The sequence below is a fragment of the Athene noctua genome, chromosome 5 (assembly GCF_965140245.1).
Source record: "Athene noctua chromosome 5, bAthNoc1.hap1.1, whole genome shotgun sequence".
NCBI classification, from domain to species: Eukaryota; Metazoa; Chordata; class Aves; order Strigiformes; family Strigidae; genus Athene; species Athene noctua.
In genome coordinates this window covers 46910835-46934237 of record NC_134041.1, presented here as the reverse complement: position 1 = coordinate 46934237, position 23403 = coordinate 46910835, and the positions used below count along the sequence as shown (strand labels likewise).

At 41.2% G+C, this 23403-nt stretch overlaps 1 protein-coding gene across 4 annotated transcripts in view; it reads left to right on the top strand.

Moving 5' to 3' along the window:
- The window catches only part of ARHGAP22 (Rho GTPase activating protein 22), a 149278-nt gene that overhangs the window by 85715 nt on the left and 40160 nt on the right, over positions 1-23403 (top strand). The window lies entirely within an intron of this gene.

Genomic DNA, 23403 nt, shown 5'->3' with positions numbered 1-23403 from the left:
CTTGTGCCTGCAAAAGCCTAGGGAGATTTGCATGGTGAGACTGGCACCGCTGTGTTGCATTACGTGTGCTTGAGGGCTTAGGAATGGCAATTGTGTAATGAGCATGAAAATCAGAGCTTACTCTGGGCAGAAAGAAACTTCTCCCTCAACTGCTGCCTGGGGACTTTCATCCTCTTTATTGCACCCGTGGGCCAAGGTTGTGACTCTTACTAGCAGGACTGGAGGATGCAGTGAGAGGCTGCATGGTGCTGGAGGGGATTTTCAGGGGTTTGTACCCAGTAGCTCTGGAGCTGCAGGATAAGGATACCCCACAGAAGCTGTGCTGCTAGCTTATGTTGCATGTGCAGTCTTTCTGTTCAGCTCCTCCTTGTCTTCATTTTCATTATCCTCTCTGGGGTGGAGAGTACAGGTGTCTGCTAAACCTTTTTTATAGTAAGACTAGGAGCAAAACTGAACCTATTTCCTGTGCTGAGGATATAAGCAAAGACTCCTTTCCCCTTGATGATGATTGGAGGCTTACAGTGATTTATTCTGTCCCATTTTACCTACTGTGTTACTAAAGTCATACTTACTCAATTCCAGCAGTAAAAATGTAGTAATGAATAAGTTTGCTGTATCAGTATCTTTTAACTAAGCTCTGTAGACTTACCACTTTGTCCTGTTCAGCTTTGTTAGTGCTATAGGTATATTTCTGTCCTCATTTTGGTTTAGGTACCTACATAATTTCATTTCCAAAGTGAATTAAAAAAATATAACAAGGCTCTGGGGTTTCCCATTTAGAAATACATAGGCCTGAATTCATATGCTGTGTCTCATTATGTATGTGTTTTCCCTTAAAAGCCATAATTATAAATACAATGATTATGTAAAACTTGCAGCTTTCATTAATAGAAAGCACGTGTCTCACTGATTGTGAATGCCCGGAGTGGCAATGATTCAGAAGCAAGATTGTAAGCAAGCTGGTTGCCAAACAAAAGTTACTTTAGAATCAGGTCATTTAAAAATCAATTAAGATAAAAATGCTTTCTGGAAGTGTGGACTTCACACTATATTGTAACTTCCTGTATCAGGTGGTTTTTAACACATCACCCTCTTCAGCATAGGGATTTTTAAGAAGTCTTGTAAACAGAATAAAGGAATCCAGAGATGTACTGAGGAAATAGCATCTCTTCCCCTCCCACCCCTTGCCCCATTAAACTAGGAAAAAAAAAGTAGGACAAATTCTGTAGCTTTTATGGCTACAGAAAGTCCCATCAAATTCAGTGGGATACTTGGCTCAGGGAGAAATACAAGAGCCATGCCAAAGTTTGCATTCTGGTTTTAAGAAGTTAATATCACATGTGTACAGACTAATGCCACAGAGTGTTGCAAAAGTGGCCAGTGAAGCAGTCAAATGCCTCTAACTCAGTGGACTTTTGGCATTTAATTCCCGCAAACTCCAGTCTTTGTGTTTTGGTAATCTTTTCTTCATTAGAACATGTTTACTTGAACATGATGTAGGATACAGCCAGCAGTGCTCAAATATACCTATAGCATAGGCATAAATTAAACCCTATTCTTGCTATGAGGTAGATAAGCATGAAGGGTCTTAGTGTTTTGCAGATGAATCATACTTAGCTCATGAGTGAGAGTCTTGATTTAATGAAGCCATTGGATGTCAATGTTAAAACTGCCAAAAAGCTGTAAAGTTACAGGCAGCCACGCTAACTAGCTACAAGCATTTAAAAGCCCAGGCATGAGCTCCTACTTGGCTATTCTGGCCATAATTAATGATGATAAGTATGTTGGAAAAATAATTATTTTGCTTGCTTTGAAAGACAATTACTTGCTTGAGGCAAGTGAGGGGGTGGGATTTATGTGGCTGTAATAAGCATATGTGGATGGCATCTTCCCAGAAGAATATTGTAGCCACAGGATCTTTTTAATTGACCTGAGATTCCTTTGTTCTGCAGATACAATTTATGTATGTGGTCATAGACTAAAATGACCCTACTTGTTTTAGGGCAGGCTGAGCTCTAAACTGCTGAAAGGGAAAAAAGCTGCTTTTATCAGCCCAATCAGGAACACACAGAAATCTCTCCCGGTCACTTTTTCAATGTGTACCCTGAGTTCATGCTCTTTCCATCTGATAAAATAGAAGTCAGGGGTATGGCAGCAGGCTGGGGTATTACTGAGGTCATCTGGTATCTCTCCTGTGTCAGCTGCATAACAGAGCAGCTTTTGCCCAACATGTGGCCATGCCATCTTCTGGCAGCCATCTGCCTGCTCACCTACCACCTTGGGATGCAGAGCTGTGGTCCCCTTCCTGGACATGGTGGTGGAGTGAGGAAGGGAGAGCCTGTTCTCCACACCTGCCACTCTAGAGCATCATGTTACTGGGTGATGGAGGGCAACTGCTCCACCTCAGCTCCTCCTCCTTCCCCACCAGTCACTGACATTCCCTGCATTCAGGGGCTATGAGAGCCATGTAGTCTTATCACATAGGCTGTGATTAGATGCTTTAACAATATGGTGGAATCTCACTGCCTTACTCTGAGTTTCGTGCTAACTTTGCCCAGGTGGGAAATAACAGCAGAAAGTCCCCCAAGGCTGTAATTCAGTGGCAAATTCCAACATGTGGCCAACCCTAACGGCCTTTAATAGAAAGCAGCAGTTTTCATGTCTGTTGTCAGTCACTCCACTGTTCCTCTAAGGTGGTGAAATACTCCTGGGCCACAGAAGAGAGAAGGGGAACCAAAAAGATATGTGCTGATCACTTAGGTACATTCAGAAAAATCTCCCTCTTATTCCCTTTTTTAATCTTGTGGTGAATGTACAGAAGTCATGATCCCTTTCTCCAATTCCCATCTGTAAGATGGGGAAGATGATGCTGACTTTCTTAGTAAAACATTTTGAAACCCAATACTGAAACTTGTTACAGAAAATGCAGTATCAAGTCATAGGTGCTTTTCTCTGTACTAGCCAGCTTGCTGCTTACAGCAAAGATTGTGCTCTGTACAGTCTGCAGTCAGTCTCTGTTTGTGACTTGGAGTCTGAAGCTGGGAGAAGGAGGAAGATCAAAAGAGGAGGGACCTGATAACTATATATTGATGCGATTTGGGAGTGATGATATATAACAGAAAAATACTTAGATTTCTTGCAGTCTGAGTTGTATCTAGTCCTTTCTAAAAGCATTACTAAAGGAAGCAGACTGAAAACTGGGTGAATGATAATGTTTAAGGGTTTGGATCCAGTTCAGTCTGTTCTTGGTGTCTGCGGATTTTTGTCAGGATAGAAATTTTCACCTTATCTCTTGTCTGTTTGGAGATCTGATTAAGGAAAGCTATGCATTAGCAACAGAAAAATACTAGAGGACATAGAACAAACAGTCCCCCATTATGAAAATACAGGGTCTTAGGGTTCCTCAGAGTAGGTTGTGGCATTAGGAGGTGGGGAGTGGAAGAGCCTATGTTTCATTGCCCTGGAAAAGAGATGCAAATGTTTGCATAAGTTCAAAGTTCTCCCTGTAAATTGCATCTAACAGGAGGGCAACCTCTGCTTTTAGCTCCAAGGGCAGAGTGAGTTGGAAATGAAGCAGAATATAGGGGTACTGGAGTTAAAAGCAGTAGGGTTTTGTGCAAGGTCATTAAAGGGCCAGAATCTTAGGCAGCTGGGAGGGATTACTGCATTAGTCTAAATTTGACCCTGTGTTAAACTGACAGAGAAGGAAATTCCCCTGTAGTGCTGTGGTTATACTGGGTATTTCTTTTGGGGTTTTTTAGGTTTTGCTTTTTTTAAAATTTTATTTTACTGTGAGCAAAAGGGCAGACTTACTTTGGCAGAAACTCCAACTTGGTGTATCACCGTGTGAGGGTCATGTCTTCTGGCAAAGAGGAAGCTGAATGATAAAGGGGATGTTCCAAGGGCTGTTTGTACATGACATCTTTTCCCATGTACCACACAATGATAGCAGGGGGAAGTGTCATGAGGTTCAGGGATGAACCCAGAGAGTTCATCCTGACTGCCAAGTTTCTCCTTCAAAATAACCAGATTCTACTGTAAATCCTTGGTTGGGGTCTTCTGGAAGGAATTAGCAGTGATGAAAAGCATGCCCCCCCCCCCCCCCCGCAATGTTTCCAGATATCCATGGAAAGATTTGTGAGGCCATAAATTATATTGGATCTGGGAGAAAGTCTGAGTTGTCTTTGACATGATATTAGGATCAGGCATTGTTTCCAGATTAAATATTATGTAGATAGGTTTTACTAAACCAATTCCTTCCATGCTCACACACAGTGCTGTCCCCCTGTCTTTGGGGGGTGCCAGTCTGACAATGGATGGAACAGATGCATTAGGTACATGCACCTTAATGTGTGCAAGGTTCTTCCAGCTTCTGAAGCAGATCCTCCAAGGGAAGGACAGCAACTATTTTAGCTCCTCCATTCCAAGATCATGTGAATTCCCCAAGTCCAACCCACAGCCTGCGGTGGTTCACAGGTGGTACTGACTCACAGGGACTCTTATCTCTTTCCTTTCTGTTGTTCCTCTCTGCTCCATACGTGTTTAAGTACCCTTTTGCTCAAATAGATTAACATAATTAAGTTAATCTGACTTTATCTTGAAGTTTGCTGTGGAAGAATTGTTTGTGTGTCTGAAAGCTTGTCAGCTGATTTCCAAACTGTCTAATAAAAGAGCAGAGACTTGTGGTGGGGGGGTGTATTTTGGTATGGTGGTACAGATATGGGAACAATGGTGTCCTATTGAGTATTGCAGGATTTATGAGTACTAAACTATGCTGAAGTTTTTCAGATTGTGTGCTGAATGGATTTTTCTCAGGCATGAAATGGATTTTCCCTCAAGCAAGAGATTTTCAGGTGGCCTTTGGTCCTAAAAGCAACATGGCAGTGTGAGGGAAAATAAACAGCTGTAATCATAGAGGGCAAAGCAGTGAGGTTAAGAACTTGTTCTTCTCTTAGTATGTACTGCCCAGGAGCTTTAAAGATTTTTACAAATACAAACAATGGCCTTATTGTCACCCCATTTGAAAGATAGGGAAACTGAGGCATAGGGTAGCAGGCAGAGTGTATGGAATCAAAACCTCCTGATAGTTTCTTTAACTGTCTAGCAAGGCATCCTTTTCTTTCCAGAAGTGCCTAAGAAGAAAATGAGTGACATGACATAGGAGGTTTATAGTGATACATTTTCCACTCTAGACAAGAACTGGTTAATAGAATCAGGTTTTTTGTTATCCAAACCTGATGTGTGGTTTGTTTGGGTTTTTTGTTTTTTTTTCTTTCCTCCTCAACATATTGCTGGTTGCTGTAGCAGCTGAGTAATGCAGAAGTTTTACCTGAAAAAAATGCTTCCTCCTTATATGATACTGTACATATTGTCATGGAAATTGTCCTCATTTCCCCCGAGCACACTTTAAATAACTCGAACAGCAGTGCTAATGAGCAGAAAGATATCTGCAGTCCCCACCGTGCAACTTGACATAGTTTATCCCACTCTGAATTCCCTTTGCTCATCATTGAGCATTTTAAAGATCTGGTATAATAATTTGCTTTCTCTCTTTGGTCCAGTCATTTTGCTCTTAGTACTTGGTAATAAAAGGTCAGCTCTGACTGAAACCTTAGTGTTGCAGCCATGCCATTTTTTACTGCCAAATATCTTAAGAAAAGCAAGTGTCTCCGAAAGGGTAAGTCAAGATATTTTTGCTGTGTTTAGCGTTGTCTGTTTTGCTTTAAATCACAGTGAAGGATTTATTTTGAATTAACAAGCAGTGGGAATGGATCTATTCATACTGCTGGTCGGTTAGCACAGGGGGTTTTATTATGCTGTGTGCATTTTTGGTTCAAGATACAGTGTATGTTATTATCTTGCTTTTTACATTCAGTAAAGCCGACTAAGCAAGAGAATGTTTAACCCTTTAAACATGGAGCATGTGTTTTGCACAGGGATGGAATTCCTAATGCAAACCAAAACAGCAACAGAATGTGTGTATTTGTTTTTCCAGATAACTTTAGGCAGGCAGCTGAGTAATGCTCTGGTATTCTTCTTTCTCTTGTTAAAAGGAACATTTTTTTCTAAAAGCTACACTAATAAATTAAAATAAATAATACCAAATTTCCTCATAGCATCTTTCCTATTTAGGGCTACCTGACTGCATGATTCCATACAGATTTTCAGCTTGGTGGTGTGAGGTTTGCTTTGAGAATGGCTGTGTGTGCTTTTCCAGGAATGTGATTGTTCTACTGCCAGGTAGATACAAAATAGATGCTCTCTTCATGAGAGCAGTTTGCCTCTAGCATTATAAAAATTGGCAACGTAATAAACTCCTAATAGAGAACTGCTTTGGTTGTTCCATTGCATGTGTCTTTACTGTGACATTTGTCATCTAGCTAGCAGTCCAGATGTAGGTTTTGTATAAATGTAAATAGCAGGCTTATAGCTGGGACAGGCATCAGTTCCAGGGGATCTGAGGATTCTGACTTGCTTACCTGGCTAAGCATTTTTATTATGTATGTATTTATTTCATGTATGCATTTCCCTAATTTTTTGTTTGAATATAATTTTTTTCTAAGGCATAGCTAGAAGGTGGAATTCTGTAGGTTTTCATCACAGGTTTAAAGGTAAAGAAAAGGTTTTGAAGAAATGTGAATTTGGTTTCTTTAACCTACCTTTCTGTTTCCTACTGAGTTCCTGTTTCAAAGGGGATTGCAGAACAAAAACTAACAATTGGGATATGAGAATTGAGTTAAAATGGCCTGTAGCCACTGGTACCAACTTTTTTGGTATTCTGTTGAGCAAAATATGTGCATATGTACACAGATTTACACAGTCATTAAAGAATTTTTAAGGGATAGAATCCTGTCAACAAAGTTTTTATTAGAAAAAAAGGAGAAAATACTATAATTGAATTCTTAATTTGCTTTTGCTAAGTTCTTTTTTAGAATTTTGTTGTATGTGTGTACCTATATATGCCACTTTTACAAGAGGCCATAGAACACTTTTTGGTCCCTCTTTTTGCTCATCTGCTGGCAGCACTCAGCTGACCAGTGCTTCTTTCCGTTATAGCATGTGCCACGGTAGGAATGTCTCTCTAGACAGATGCTGAGGAAAGGTGCCTGATTTACCTGTGTCTGCAGAAGGAAAGGCCTCATGATACATCCAGGAAAGGTAAGGCTATTCTGGGAGGCACACCTGAAGATAAACTTGCCCAGCCCTGATGCCTGCTATGAGAGCAGGGTGTATGCATCCTGCTGAATACCTGCATGTTTGCTGTGAGGTGTTCCCTGCCCCTCTTGGTAAGAAGCTGTGATACATTAGATGCACAGATGTCCCTTTAGGATTGGAGCCCCACTTTAGACATCCAGCACGAGTGTGACCCTCTAAAGGTTACAGTTTAAAGTTGGGGCGCAGTCACTCACTGATCAATCCTTTGCCTAGTGAGCTGATCCTTGTTGCTGCCTTGCTAATGATTTGGCTTTTCCACCTGTGAGGTCAGATACTGTGCTGGCATGAGGAACAGCCAAGCCTTCACAAGCAGCAGGTGGGGGGTAGGAGCTGTGGTTGTAGGTCTAGAATCAGTGGTGCTGCATCTCTTGGGAACCACCATTGGTGACACAGTGCAGTGGCTGTGATTTGCCTAGCCGTAGAGCTCAGCCTTGTAAGAAAGCCTTGCATGAGTAGAAAGGCAATGAGGAATCAGAAGCAGTAGCTTGGTGCCCAGTTTATGCAAGCAAGAGGGGGCTATGAAGTGATTATTTTAAAACCAGAATCAACATGGGCATGATCTGGGCCTTTAAGAGATAACTGAGGAAAGCTCAGCTAACAGCAGCTGATCATATTCTTCATGAATCATTACCAATGTGAAAATTTTCAGTTAACTGAACACCCCAAATAACTTTTCCATAAAACTATCTTGGTGCATCAAAGAGGGTAGAGGGTATTGCCTCTCTGAGCCTGCTTCTGCTAAAATCTGTCTCATCTGTGAAATCCATCTAGCTGTCCAGAATACTTCCCTGGTCCAGGCACACTGGAAGGGTAGGGATCCTGCTTCCTGCTGATGCCCATTCTGCTCTGTGCTAGACTTTCTCCTCTTGCTTTCAGGACAGTCTGGGAAGTGCCAAAGCATGGACAGGGAACCTAAGTGTCTGAGTGGGGAGTGCTGAGGTAGCTGGGCGTCTCCATGAGCTGTTTAACATCAGTTTATCACTAATCTTGCTTTGAAGAGGCTGGAATCCTGCCAGTTTTTGATCTGCTTTCCATCCAGTGACTTGAGGCAATCCCTTCTAGTTCCCTTCCAGAAAGCATTTCATTTGCAGAGGTTTTTACTGTGATCTGAGTAAGGAGAGCCTTCCCAGTAAGTAAATGTGGTCGTTAAAAGGCATTAAATGATTACAGAATGCCTTAGGCATAGCATCAAAAGTGCAGTTGCATAAAAACTGTAGTAGCCACAGGCTCCAATGGGTCTGTCCTTGCTGTTCCCTGTGTCTCTGAACAGGGAAGGAGCAAGCCAGCAAAGCCAATGAGGTTTGTGTATGATCTCTTTCCCACAGGTTCATATGGCCTAGGGACAGGAGCTGGGCTGTGGATAAGTTCATGTCCAGAAATACTGGTCACATGGGAAAGAAAAGTCCCAGATAAACACTCCTGATTCAGCCTTGAGTGAGAACTTGCCCAGATTAATTCAGGAAGTGGCTAGCAGAGCTGGGAACTGGGACCTGATTCTTCAAAGTCTTACAACCTGAAATCCCAAGCAGTGCAGGGTTTTGCATCTTAGCTCTGTGGACATGTTTGTACTAAGTTGTAGCTGAAGCCTCTTTTGAGTTTTATTTACACTGCTCCCATTTTATCTTCTCACTAGTATTCCAGACCAGGCTAGACTGTGTTTTAGATTAATTCTCTATTTGTTTTTGTGGCGTTTGGGGGAGCTTCCAGACACCCCTGAAATGAAACAGCCAAGCCAAAGTACAGTGTTCTCTCATGCTGTACATCCTTTGATTTGGAGACTGTTCTGCCTATGGAGGTATCCTGCAGGTCTCATTTGATGATGTATCTTTAGGCTACTCTTATCCTCTGGTAAAACCTAGAGCAATGACAGATTCTGGAAAGATACAAGTAAGGGCCCCTTTATTCCTCCTATTAACGGATTTAAGCATCATCAAACTCCTCTCAGTTACATCCACACACACCTTAAATAAGGCATCTAAACAATGAAAAACATTTAACAGCCACTGTAGCCTGTTGTTAAAACCCATTGTTCTATCACCTTCCTACAGTAAAATTTGTGTTTTCCTTTGGCACTGAGCACTGGCTCAACACTACTCAAAACTGGGCTATAAAATGTCATACAGTCTGAATTCTCTGATCTGGTAAGTCACCATAGATTTTTCACCTGCCCCTTGATTTCTAGTGGAGAAAAGGAAAGTTTCAGCTCCAGCAAAGCCTTTTCCTCTTTAATTCAAAAAAATTAATAATGAATGTTTTATTGCCAAGTGGTCCTTACTTTGCTGCAGCTGTAGATATACAGGACTTCAAAGCTGGATGATTAAGGCGTAGTTTTAGTTTGTAGCCAGGCAAGACAGACAATCTCAACTTCAAAGAGGGGTGTTCTTTAATGTTGTGGGCTTGCTCTTTGTGTTCAACAAACGGAGCTGCTGGGGAAAATGCCATGTGTAGCAGACAAGTGATGTGGCTGCCGCTTCTGGGAGAGTGTCAGTTAGCTGCTGCCTGAGAAGAGCAGCCCACACCCAGCAAACTCAGGATATCTGACTTCTGATTAGGTCATTTTTGCATTATACTGACCTATGGGACCTTCAGTGATCTGCTTTTAGTATGCTCAGAGCTGTCTGTGTGGACCTCCCAGGGGTGACCATGCTAAAGACAGGATTTGGGTCTGAGCTCTGGCTCTCCTGCTTCTTTCTGTCTGTGCTTGGTTGTTTTCCTCCTACAATGTGCTTGCATTAGGGAAGTTGAGAGAGGCTGTCTCAGTGAAAGGAACTGTTCAATCCACACAGAACTGTGTTTTGAGAGAAATAAGGGGCAGCACTGGAGATGAGGATGCTCTGCATCTATGACAGCTGTGTTGAAAAGGGGCCATCATGATTTTGCTCTTATGTTAATACTTTGTCTAGTCAACCTTACATACCAGTTCAGTCTAACAGGGCTAGCAGGGAGGGAAGAGGAGCTGGATAGCTCCATCATTAGATGGACCTAGCAGTTGAGGTGGTGTGGGGCTTTACTTCTAACTCTGAAGCCTAGGCAATGTGACCTGACCCTCTGCGTTTTATTAAACTTTTTATCCTCATATCTGGTGGATGCTCCAGTACAGAAAAGAGAACAAAAGCCTTATGATGAGACAGAAAAGGGCGCTGGATAACTATGTTAATTCTTGAACAGGTGGGTGTTATTTTCTAAGACTGTTTCCTCAACTAGGAATGAGGCTTAAAACCCCCTACAGATAAATTCATTCCATAGGTTTGGGATGCAGCAAGGTGCAAAGATGTTTTGGTGAGGTATCTAGGATCAAAGCAAGGCATCTGGGTAGAAGATGAGCCCACAGACAGTCTGGACTGCATGCTCTGCCACTTTGAATGGTCAGAGACTCCAGGAAACACTGTGCTGGAGTCCATGGGCCTGGACATATGAAAGGAGCTGACAGGGCACCACAGAGATGTGTCTGTCGTTCATCAAATGACTTCCAGAGCCATGTGGCTCTGGTGCAAATCTCCCCCATCAGTATTAAAAGCTGAGCAGAACTGGGGCTCTGTCCAAACAGTATCTAGGCTTTTGTGTGATCCAGACTACTCTCTCCACAGGGCTCTGGGATTCAGCAGCCAGAGAGGCCAACACTGCCAGGAATTCATAGTACTTGAGAGGCAGAGTTGGCCAACACACCGCTGTGCCTCTCAATGAGCCATGCGTATGCTGATGAGAAAGTGGTGCCTTCAGCTCAGCAGTTAAAGCTCTCCAAATGGAGGAGGTGCCAGGCAACTGCTGGGGCAGCTGAGTGAAGGGACAGCTTTTTGGGACACAGTATGCTCCTAATTTCTAATATGGCTTTCCCATTTTGAGAGCTCTGCTTTGGTGAGAAAGTGGCCTGCTTTCCATCCTGTGCTGGGGGAACAATGTTCATGCTGTTGAGCTTGTTCTCCCTCATTCTTTGCTTTCTAGGGCTGGCACTGCCTATGCAGTTGCACACGACTGACCTTCCAAACAGTATTCCTTGCTTTATGAGAATCAGTGTTTGATTAATCCAGGGTGCCTGGATGTGGTAGTTCTGTTTTTCATTCCTGGCTCTGCTAGTCACTAACCAGTATCATACTGGAAATCATTTAGTGTCTCTGTATCTCAGTTCTCCACTGGTATGTAGGAATTTCTCACTGTGGAATTTGAAGACTGCTTTTTTCTTTAATACAGAGAAGGCATTTCCCCACTGATGCACAATATAACATTGGAAAGTAATTTAAACTTCTCTGTGCCTGTTCCCCCAAAACACTAATGTTTAGTTCTGTGTGACAAGCATATTCCAGCAGTGGAACAACTTTTTTGATTTCTTTTATTTGTTAATTGCTAAAGCATACACTGAAATCACTTCCACTTGCACAGACTTGTCATAAGATTGTTTTGCAGTTACTGTGGTGTGACTATTCCTTATCTGAAAAAGGCAGCCCAAGCTCTATTGGACATTTTTAATTGGACAGAGAAGTAACAGAACTGGACTGGATGAAGCTGATCTTAGGATAAGGTGTATGGTGTGAAGAGCTCTTTTTACTGTGTGCTGCCACCTGAGAATCAGTCTTCACTCAGACTCAAACATGGACAGGACTAGAATATCTGCAAACAGGAGCATTTAAGGCTTACAGTTATTTGACTATCTATTTGCATATATGCACACTCCTTAGGATCATTTTTATGTAATGCTTTCATGCTTAGGTGCCTAGATCACCTAACTTAAATTAAACAAGGCAAGAGAATTATTAAATCTTCTCTGGAAGGCTGGAGAAGCTGTGACTGTTTGGCAAGTGCTTGCAGATTTGCTTCAGAGACTCTTAAGACAGAGTTCTGTCTTAGAGAGGTAACTGGCAGAGATCAGAGTTTCAAGGCGATAGTTTACTGCTGTCTTGGGTTCTTGATTTCACACTATGAACCGTTGAAATAAAAATAATGGTAAAGGGTACCTTCTGTGTCTTTAATGCTAAGGCAGTAAAACTGGCTGCAGTTACAAGCCATACAAGCTTATAGCTCTGGGTTTTTTTCCATCATTTTAGATTTGTATACCGTTTTAGGGACTTTCAAACTCACCTGATTTGTTCTTAGTAAAAAATGGGAAAGGGAGGAGGAGGCGGCACTTCCCATACTTCCCCAATTACCTGACTGGGGCTCAGACAAATCATAAAGCCATCAGTGATTTTTTTTTTTTCCTCCCAGCCTTGCCAGACTATTAACCCAAATGGTTCTTCCACTTCTGAACCTTGTCCTCCCCAGCTCCCTGCGTATCACAGCTTCACTGCAAATCATAATTAATTGTCTGGAAGGCCACTGTTTTAATGTAATATTAAGCAGGCAGCAGCTCAGCAGGTGTCCCCAAGGTAAGGAAGGCAGCATGCTGCTGGCAGCAGCTGCTGGTTTCAGGCTTATCAAGATTTCTTTGTTTTGAAACAGAAGCTGGAAGGCTTTTAAATATACCATGTCATTGGCTGAGCAGATTCTGGTTTCTGGCTGTTATCCTGCCTTTGACTGCAAAGACAAAAAATTCTTATAACACATGCTGCCTGTGATAGCTGCATACAGTTCTGCACTCACTGGAAAGGAGCAGGGTGAGGAGAGGAAGGAGACTCACAAGGCAGATACATGTGCCTTATTTCCTGCCCTCATTTTTCTTAGTGGACCAGCTCGGCTCAGTGTATCTGTGGAGCAGGCCCACTGATGTCAGCTTTGTCAGAATGAGCTTTCTACTTTTATAAGCATGAAAATACTCAAGTAGGTTGCCTACAGAGATCATTCCAAGCAATGGGGTTGATATTCTGCTGGTCTTACCTGAGTGCTAGTTCTTAGTGGCCTAAATGGGCATAATTAGATCTAATCTATATCGTTAATGTCACTCTGACAAAAGCAGCTAAACTGGCAGCCCTGGCATTTCTGTTTGAGTAGTATATCACAGTGTGTCGCTTCTGACCAAGCTATGTGCAGGCCTTTGGCCTATAATGGAGAAGACAAGTCATCAGTAGTATTTCAGTATGCTATAGTGGCAGTGAATGCTGCAGACAGGACTTCCACTGGGAAATCCACTGAGTCTCAGAGAAAAGCATTCTGTGCAACACTTCTTGAATTTCAGTGGGAACAAGCTCACCAGCTTAAGATGTCTCTCAGGATGAGTTGTTGTTTACTTAACAGGCTCTTTTCATTTCTTGTTTAAATCTGATCTAAATCAGCATGTTTTTGAAAAGTGATGTTACATCTGCTAATCATTAACCACTTCAAAGGAGCTTTTATGGACTTTTTGATAATGCTATTAACTGTGAGGAATTTGTCCATTGCCAATGGATGGAGAGACTTAGAATTGATTTTTTTTAAGCTTTGTTCTACTAGCAGTTCACTGACAGTTGTCCTAAAGCACAAAGACTTGAGGGCCCTGCTTTTTGCATCAGCACAGCCTTGAGTCCCTTAGCCATCCACAACTGTGTTGAGTGGCTGCAGTGCTGAGCTCAAGTGACAAGTATGATCCTTCCTTTTTGACGAAGAGCATTGTTGCCACAGTGAAGAGTGCTATGTGTTACACAGGTTTAGAAGATTCATTAGTTACCCAATGCATAGCCAGATACAGGAGGAGACTGCTATAAAACTGCTGTTCTGTGCAAACTATAACAAGACTATGGACTTGGATCAAAATATCCCTGAGCTCTTAAGTTTGGATTCAGATCAGTAGTACTTCCATCTACATCGTCCCATCATTAACATTGGCAAGGGTTTTTTCCAAATTTGCCAACATTTTGCCAAAGGCCTACAGTATATATTCTTTTTTCATTTCAATCTGTTTTCTTCATTAATGTGACTAATAGCTTCATTTTAGTAAAAACAAAGTCTGCAACTGTTAAGTCCTTAATGATAGGCCATTTATTTGCTGCTGCCAAAAATGTACTTGTAAAGCTTCAGTCACTTCACTGAAGAAAACAATGATGTTTGTAATTGGTTGGCTTGAATTTCTGCAGAACTCTGTATTCAGTCTACAGAGAATCAGAGTCTTTACAGGCTCAGCTAAAAGCTCTGGTGTCTACAGCCTAAGCTGTAGTAGCTGATGGCTTCACTTCCATTCTTAACTCAAAGTCCAGAGCATTGGCTAAGATGGGAGACATATAATCCTTTAAAAATACAGTGAGGATGTTTTTTGTTTCATGGTGGATTAGATGCAGAGGAAAGAAAAAAATAGGCTTATGAGGGGCAAGAAGACGACAGTTGTAGAGAGACTTATTTAAAAGGCATGAAAACCATTTCATTCGTATTGTTGAGCAGACCTGGAAAATATGAGCACAACCATTCCAGAAGAATGCAGAAGTTGGATATTATCTCTCCAGTATAAAATTATTAAAGAAAAATAGATCAGACTTTTCCATACTGATGATGTGGTAAGCAATTTCTTGTCAGGATTTAAAATTTCCCTTAACTTTTGTCTTCAGCATTAAAGATTTGAAGAAATTTATGTGAATTAGAAAATTGCTTGTGGTTGCATAGTAGGGCATAAAAATTATCCAGTCATTTTCATTCAGATATTTTGAAGCACAAAATAACATCGTCTTTGGTCAGGAAGGAATTTACTCCCTTATAAATAGCACGTAAACATAACCACAGTTGGAATATATAATTTGATACATTTCTCAGAAGTGTTGAGTACTTGCTGCTTTGGAGAACTACAGAACTGTGTGGCCTGCTTTGCATAGATATGCCAATATTTTCTGAGTCTTTTGTACATACATTTGTAAATTTTTTTTATACCCTCAAATTTATAGTTACCTTAGTTTAGATGACTCCTGCAACTTACTGTGTAGGGGCAGGTGCCCAGCTCTTGCCAGCAGGCTGGCCTGAATTGCCTCCCTGTGATGGTGTGGCTTCTGCTGGCTGGAGAAAAATTATTTTCCTTTCCATCCAAGCCAGAGAACAGTGCAATGACCAGGAGCTCTGTGTAACCCAGGCAGTTCCATACTTTATCACTTTTAAGTACTAGGCTTATTGTAACTTTCTGGATTTAAAATACGTTGAGGAAAGCCTGCAAGAGTGGAAGAAAAAAGGGTAAGGGAAAGAAGCCTGCTGTTGGTGCAAGGCTGTTTATGGAACATTCTGGGGAAAAAGCTGTGCAACCTTTTCTTTTGCCCCCTTGTCATCCCTATGTGCCATCACCACCATAGCCTTAGATTTTTCTGTAGGGTTAGGGTCATATTTTGTGAGAGGAGGAAATTTCTTTTTTCTTTTTTTCTTTTTTTCCAGCACACCTGTAGAGAGAGACAGAAGTTGTCCTTTTGTCATTCTAAGGCAGACACTTCATGGGGTGAACAAGCACCAAGAGCTGGTGACATGCTGGACAGATTTTAAAAGAAAGGTTTGTGAGCTCTGGAGCTCAAGTTTGTGCAGATGGAAGAAGCTGAACAACTATGCCTGGGCTCCTAACACCTTTAGATTGTTTTCCAGTAGGAACTTTCTTTTTCCAGTGAGAATTTGGTGCCAAGGTGGCAGATACCTGTTGCCTGGCGGGCAAAACAGTGTTAGTGTCAGCAGAGGCAACACTATACCCTAAATTTGTCTGCTTTGTCACCAGATACTGCCATAAGAGGTAGTGACTGTGCCAGTGCACACTGAGAGCTCCACCTAAGAAACTGCTGCTAATTTATGATCTAGGTTTTGAACATGTTCAATCTCCACAGTAACCCCCTATCAGGAAACATTATTTGAGTCAAGAGCCACAAGGGTTTAATTGAGCAAACTGTCACTCGTTTGACAGGCTAACTCCCAAGGCATTATTGGACATAATTAGAATATCGGTACTCCAGAATTCACACTCAGGATGAACTGCGCAAGTCACAGCAGAGGTGAAATGGTGTCATGCAGCTCCTAGTCATTGCTGGTGTAGTAGCTGTTCTTTATGTTAATTACTGTTGATCAGTTTCTCTTTGAAATAGTTCTGATGGCATCCTAAACTGGCTGTGACCACCTTGGAGAGATTTTATCTCTTGCTGCTAGCTAGTAGAAGCTTATACGAAGCCCAAAGCAATAATAATACTACAGCTCACTTATAGGCATACTACACAGAGTTGAAGGCACGTTTCACAAGGTCCTGAAACCTGTAGAGTTAGGGAGGCAGGGTGATCATTGTTAATGGCTGTTCCTTTTATGGAGCAAGGTAATAGTGGCCAGAAGGTGGGACGGTATGATGCCAGAGCTGTGTTGGTACAAGAGCACTGCTATGTCCTTGAAAAAATAATGTACTCAGTAGTTGCATATTATGCCTGGGCTCATCTCAACCCTAAATATTGGGCTGCTGCAGTAGAAGTTGCCTTCCCACAGTTGTGAATTCACCTTAGCCAAGTTAAACTGTACACTTTGTGACCACAGTGAGCAGCATATCCCAGGCAGCATAGTAGTCTCTCTGAAATTTAAAATTATTGAAAACAAGGAGTCATGAGAGCATTGGAGTAATATTACAATAAATATGTTAATGCCAGAAGTGAAACTTAAAAATGACTGAACCTTTTTTACCAAAACGTCTCAAAGTTCAGCCTAAGGCAGGTAAAGCACATAAAAATTCAGGTTAAGTAGACTTAAACATTACAAATCACTGAACACATGTAAGCAGGTTTTATAAGCAGGGCTTTGAGGTGGCATTTATGTGCAAAGCTACTTGCTTTTTCTTTAAAAGTACTTTAAATTGTTTTTCTCCCTTCCTCTTATCTTGAATCTTTCTTTCTGTTTGCCATGGTTCCTGGAATGTGACATCACTTACCAGCATGTGGCCTACCTGGAATATGGGTTTGTTTATTTTCAAGGTTTTGGTTTATTTGAAGTGATTGGTAGCATTAACCAGTTCTTCAGTTTAATTAATAGATAAGTCTAGAGTAATACAGGTCACACACATTATCAAGAAACACATCTTCAGGCAGGAGAGTCAAGCTAACCTGATGCAATTTTTACATATAAAAGGCCAAAGATTAAACCAGATCTTCATTTCTTGCATCTAGTTTTAGTAATCATGCACTTGATCCTGACAGCTGAAATAGAGCACTACTCTTAGGTTTTTAAGGGTTTTTTTTAGTCCATGTACCAGTACAGAGAAGCTGTAGTGCCTTTGTTCATGTTAAGTCTTGTCAGAATTTTTGCATAAGAAACCACAGTTCTGAGGTCTAATCTTTTTGTTGGTGCTTTTTTTTTTTTTAAAGCAGTTTAATGGCATCTGAAACCACAGAAGCCATGGGAGGGGAGAAATGATCACAGGGCCTTGGATTAGTTTATAGATGGCAGTGCCTAGGAGTATTTGCCTGTCTTTATTCTCTGGGATGAGGTCTAAGATCTGGGATCTAAAAATCATTTAGAGACTCATGAAAATCCTCTGCAAGGACTTTTAGTTGAGAATGTGATCATCTTCTACTTGTAACTGTCATTAAACCTGGTGTATTGAAAAGTGTTTAAGGAAATTGGGCATTTATATTTGACTGAGAAGTCAATGAGATTTTAATGCATGCTCATAAATCCTGCCCTAAGATAATTTGAACCCTGTCAATTTATGAGCTGAATTTACTCAGTACAATAAAAAGTATTTAATATTTCACTTTCCTCATTGACATAACCGAGTGAAAGTTAAATGTTAGAATCCTCTCAAACTCCTTCCAAACTGTGGAAATAAAACACCCTTCACCTACAAAGCCGCATGTTTCTTAAGGAAAAATTACCATTATGTTGTCTGTTGGAATTGAGACACAGTAAATTAATTTTAATTCAAAACTTGTTTCATTTATTTGCACTCCATATAATACTAAATCCCCAAACATAATTTTTTCTTAATTTTGTAAGCTTTTTTTGTGTGATTATGAGTTTATTCAATCAGCTTCCAAATCAACTTCCAACTTGGATATCCCATACATAGATAGATGGGTGAGTGGCTATAGATAGATAGATACAAATATCGTATCAAGCACATATCACTGTTTACTGTACTGCTCAATTCCTCACAGATCACACCCTTGTAGATCCTGTCAGTTTCCCTTATTTTTATCTGTCACTCCTTGACTACTTCAGATTTTTCTTGCTGTTTTTTCTCAAGTAGCCTAAATAGAGTATTTCAAGATCAGTTGTGTATTCACAGCAAGTTTTTCCTTCTGTTAAAGGATCATCCAGAAAAGCAATAGAGTTGTTACTGGTTGTAGTGATGTTTAAACTTAATTCTAATGGCAGGTTAACTCCAGATTCATGTATGATAGGGTCTATCTCTAGCATTCAGGTTCTTGAAAACCTTAGGTTGGGTGAAAAGAGTGCTCACTGTAGAGGTTCAGCATTAGCCAGAATCAAAGGCAATGATTGAAAAAATGGAATTAGGTTTCTAGTTGACTATTCTAAGCACTCAGTAATATTTTTTGCTTACTCAGTAATATTTTTTGCTTACTCAGTAATATTTTTTGCTTACTCAGTAATATTTTTTGCTTACTCAGTAATATTTTTTGCTTACTCAGTAATATTTTTTGCTTACTCAGTAATATTTTTTATCTCTTCAAAATTCAAATATCAAGACTGGGGTTTTGGGTTTGTTTTGTTGGTTTTTTTGTTTTTTTTTTTATAGCTGTGCAAAGAAAGATTTTCTCCTAATAGAGCGGCCTTCAATCTTGACAGAATTCATCCACCTAATTTTTTTCATTATTGGGGAGATCTTATAGCCCTGAATCTGATACTCACCTTTAAGACAATCTTAAAGAATAGATTAGGGAATATGAACTGTTGCAATTGTTCTTTTCAGCTGTGGGTGCTACTTTTTGTCCATTTGTCAAGATCTTTGCTGCTGCTTGTCTGCAGTCAAAGGTTTCCTATCACTACTTGCTTTCAGACTGAGGGCAAACACGTCAGCTAGACCTTGTGTTAGCCACCAGCCACCCTTTTCATAATTCAGCCTTGAACTGCCCTTTGCCTCCTGACATGCTGCAAGCAGCATGTACACAGCCAACTAAATTTCACTGTTACTGAAAATACCACTCCACTATCCACACCAAAGCAATACAAACATGTAAATATATACACAAACGCAAGCATTTGAAATTGTGTAAATTTTCAGTAGAGTTGATATAATGACAATACACAAGCACATCAGTAAGCAAAATGATGTAAGAAATGGGCAAAAGGCAAACCAGACGGGGGGTGGAAGGAAGGGAAATGGTCTGAACAAAAAAAGAATCTGCCAACCTCAGCAGAACCTGACAGCAGCTCTACTTGAGAATAGAAAAGTTCCTCCTTTTACATGTAATGGGCCAGGAACATCTCCTACTAGGAAGTGCAGTCCTCTTCCCCTGAACTTCCGTTTCCATACAGACAAAGGGGATCTAAGGCTTGACTTCCCAAACATTGATCTTAAGAAGGTTAAGCTTGTGTGAATCAAATTTCGGGGAAAACAAAAAAATTCTAATGTTTCTTCATGGGAAACAGCTGTATAAAGGGAGAGATGCAGCTGAACATCTGTTACAGGTTCTTTGAACAGGAACACAGGCATGATAGGTGGATCTAGCATAATGGCAGCCTTATGATTTGCACTTACAGTGAATGCGTACCACACTAAGGATAGTCAAAAAAGAAAGAATTTTCAGTAAATAGGACTTTGAAGTGTGGACTGTGATTCCTGATGCTGTTGTAGCGCTCCCTCTGACCTTCAGCAAGTCACTTAGCCCCAGTCTTTCAGTATTTAATCTTCCTTCTTGTGGGGCATGGGGAAGAACTGAAATGAGGACTGTTATTGAGGATTAGGAGGTGGCATGCTTCTCTGAGGTGAATGCTATACAGCTGACGACAGCAGCAGATGGCTCCGATACCACATTGAAATGTAGTTGCACAAACCCCCTGAGCAGATGGCATATGAGAGAAATCTTACCATCTTTAACTAGTCTGGGCCTGGAAGAGAAAGCATTCATGCAGTGCAGCTAGGGGCCTGGAGCTATGCTGTTCACTCCATGTGAAGATACCTACCAATGTATGTAAAGCAACTTGACAAAGGTAACTTGAGACAGGGGTGGCAAAGTATTTGAAGTCAGCTGGGATCTGCAGTCCTTTTCAGTAAGAAAACAAGTGCCTTAATCTCTAGGCTATTACATTTACTGTATGTACTTTTATGGTGGTCGTAAGTTTTCCTGGTCTTGAAGTTGTTCAGTTTCTGTACACTTGGGAGGGAGACAAGTAGCACTAACAGCTTGTTTTATGGATAGGAATGGAATTCAGTGTATCTTATCCAACATGCACTGGAAATGTGCAGCAGAGCAGACAGTTGAATGCAGGATCCTCTGTAAATTGATGCTGCAGCAGATGGACTATTAATCCACAAAGTTGAGGCCCCTGCTTCTGCCACATCTATTGAGGTGTTTGCACTCTGTGTTTGCAGACAGTTTTAATCTTCCTCTGGTCTGGAGATGAAAGTAGCTTTGAGCAGGAAGACTGCAATGTTTGCCTGTGGCTGTCCTGAGCTACGCAAAGGTTGTCTCTTGAGGGCCAGGCTTATTTGTATGGGAGCTTGATTAAAGATGAATGAGAAATTCTGTTCAAGGGAATGGAAAGCCTATGTCTGTGTTAAAAATTGTTAGCAGAATGTTTCTTCCTATCATGGTGCTGAGTAGCCAGAGCCCTGTTTGATTCACACACTAGAAGTAGCTTTTGTGTACTTCAGGGTTAGAGTAACAGCAACTGTAGTAAGGGCTGGAGCTCCCTTAGTGGCAGAGAAGAGGTTTGAATCCAGTATCTCAATGCAAACTTCATGTTGCTCTGAGAGACAAAACTAAAATTCCATATCCATGTTTCTAGGCAGGAAGGTTTAAAATTATTTTCTTAAAACAATACCTAAAGACTAGGGTGTTTGAGTTGATACAGTGTTTGTGTTGCCAACTCAGATCTGAAACTCATCACAACATCCTGTTTTGGGTCTGAGCCCAGAAAAGAAAGCATCTGTGAATTCTGGGTAAAATTCTGAAGAAGGTATATGTGCCATTGTTTCCTTGGGTTGTTTTAAGAAGGTCTAAGTGTTTGAATTTAGCTGTTTCTCATTCTTGTGACTACTGAGACTCAAAACCTGTTGAATGTTACAACATACAGAGACGTGTCTGAACTCTGCCCTTTAGGGAACTCTAGTTCTGCTTGTTGCCTCAAGGATGTAGTGAAAGGAGGCAGCTGTGTGTGGAATGGAACATGATTAAAATTTTATTTAAAAAACCCAATAGTTTGTAGGTGGGTCTGCATGCTCTGCCACTGCATATTCATGTCATGTGAACATATGAGGCTTTCTCTAAGAAGCAATTCTGAAGTGTGGTCTTGCTTCTAAGCTACCCTCTATGCATGGAGTTGTCTTCATTTGCTTGTACTTACATGACTGGTCACTACTGACTCTCCCACAGGCAGCTTGTAGGTTTGTGACCTTGCTCCTATTTATAGTTTCATTGGGAAAGCCAACCATGAGGAACTGTACATAGTTTTTGGCAGAGTCTCAGGTCTAGCATATACAGGAATCTTTTTTTTCCCCATCCTGTTTTTACTTTTTACAGGCTCAAATAGAAGTGTAAACGTTTTTTCTCTAAATGCTTGCATGAAAAAGACTTGCAGAGGTTTAGAAGGCAGCTGGCTGGTCCAAAATAACATCTTAGGGAAGAGGAGTTGTAGTCAGGTCCCTGTGGTACAGTGATTCAGTGGGAAGATGCTGAGACACCAGTTCTGCAGAAGTCCATAAGAAGTCATCTTCATCCTTCTTTGCTTATTCTGCTTCATATGTCCATCTTTGTATGGGTTAGTTCAGCTGTTCTGACTAAATTTTCAGTCTGTAATTAATTCTAAGCCAAGATTCTGGTCTCTTCTTGTCCTTAGTGCCTTGGGCAGGCAAGATCTCAGCTCTCTTTAAAGAACAGGATCTGTGTTTTTACCTTGACTAAGCTCAGTTGTTTGCTGGTGGTGTGACCCATACATCGCATGGATTTCTGAGATTGTTTCATTCCTTTGAAGAGCTAGCTTGAGCTCAGGCCCATCTATCTGCCAGATCCTGAACCCTTGTTTCTGATGTGTTCTGAGGGCTGTGAAAAGCCTCCTTCTTGCTATCATATCTTCTGTAAGATATTTGGTTGTGAAAGGGCATGGTGATAGGTCTACCAGGTAAGGTACAGGAGTTAGGCCTCTGCTTTGCCCATGAGGGTGAGTATGTTGATAAAAGAATTAGGTTGTGACAGGAGTTTCACAGACTAATTTCCTGCTTGGACAGTTCATGCAAAAGTTGAATTATCTCCTCCTTGCCATGGAGTATGATGAAGCATGCATCTGTTTAGATGTCTGTATTTTAAAATTGAGCTAGAGAGCTGTTCTGCTTCCTATGTCTTAAGGAATATGAATCATTCAGTAAATTCAAAATGGGAGACTGTCTGAGAGGATGCTATGAGGAAAGATGCAGAATTTGGATACATCATGACTTCTGTTTCTTAAGATGCATGCCTAGTCCCAGGTGACTGTTGTCTCTTTTCTCTACTGAAAGACTGCCTCAGTTTCCCAGTTCGGTGAATTGCTTCTCAGACAGCCACAAAATCCTTCCCAACATAGCTCATTTTACCCCTTCTGCTTTGCAAATCATCATATGATCCCTGAGTATGTCTAGGCTAGGAGACAGTAGCAAGAAAAAGTACTTCCTTGGCTTGCAGGCAGCTCCCAGGTTGCTCCTTTCTCCAGATTAGCAAGGATTTAGGAGGTGCATGCTCTGTGTAGGCTAAATCAGTTTTGCAGAAACTACTGCATACCATCATCCTCCTGCTCTTATCTCTGAATTTCATGGAAAGGCAATCTCAGCTGCTCAGTGCAGGCTGGCAGTTTTAGCTTGTCAGTAGGTACTGAAAGCCATGTAAGCGTGGAAATGACAGTGACACAACGGATAAGATGTTATCTCCACAGCAAAGCCAAAGGCAGTTTCCATGGTGATGGAGAAGCTCCAGGCTGCTAGTGATGCAGCTGCTGTGTTGGACACGATCAGTAGCCTTTTTATACAGAGGCTGCTCCAATAAAGCTTTTATGTGTTTATGTAGCCCTCATTATGTTGTATCCAGCGCTGGAACATAAAACAAGGGGTGAGGGGAAGATTTATACTGGCTGAAGTGGATGCTGACCTAAAAAGAACACAGGAAAAGAAGGGTGAAAATGTTGCAAATCTCGGATTATCCACAAGTG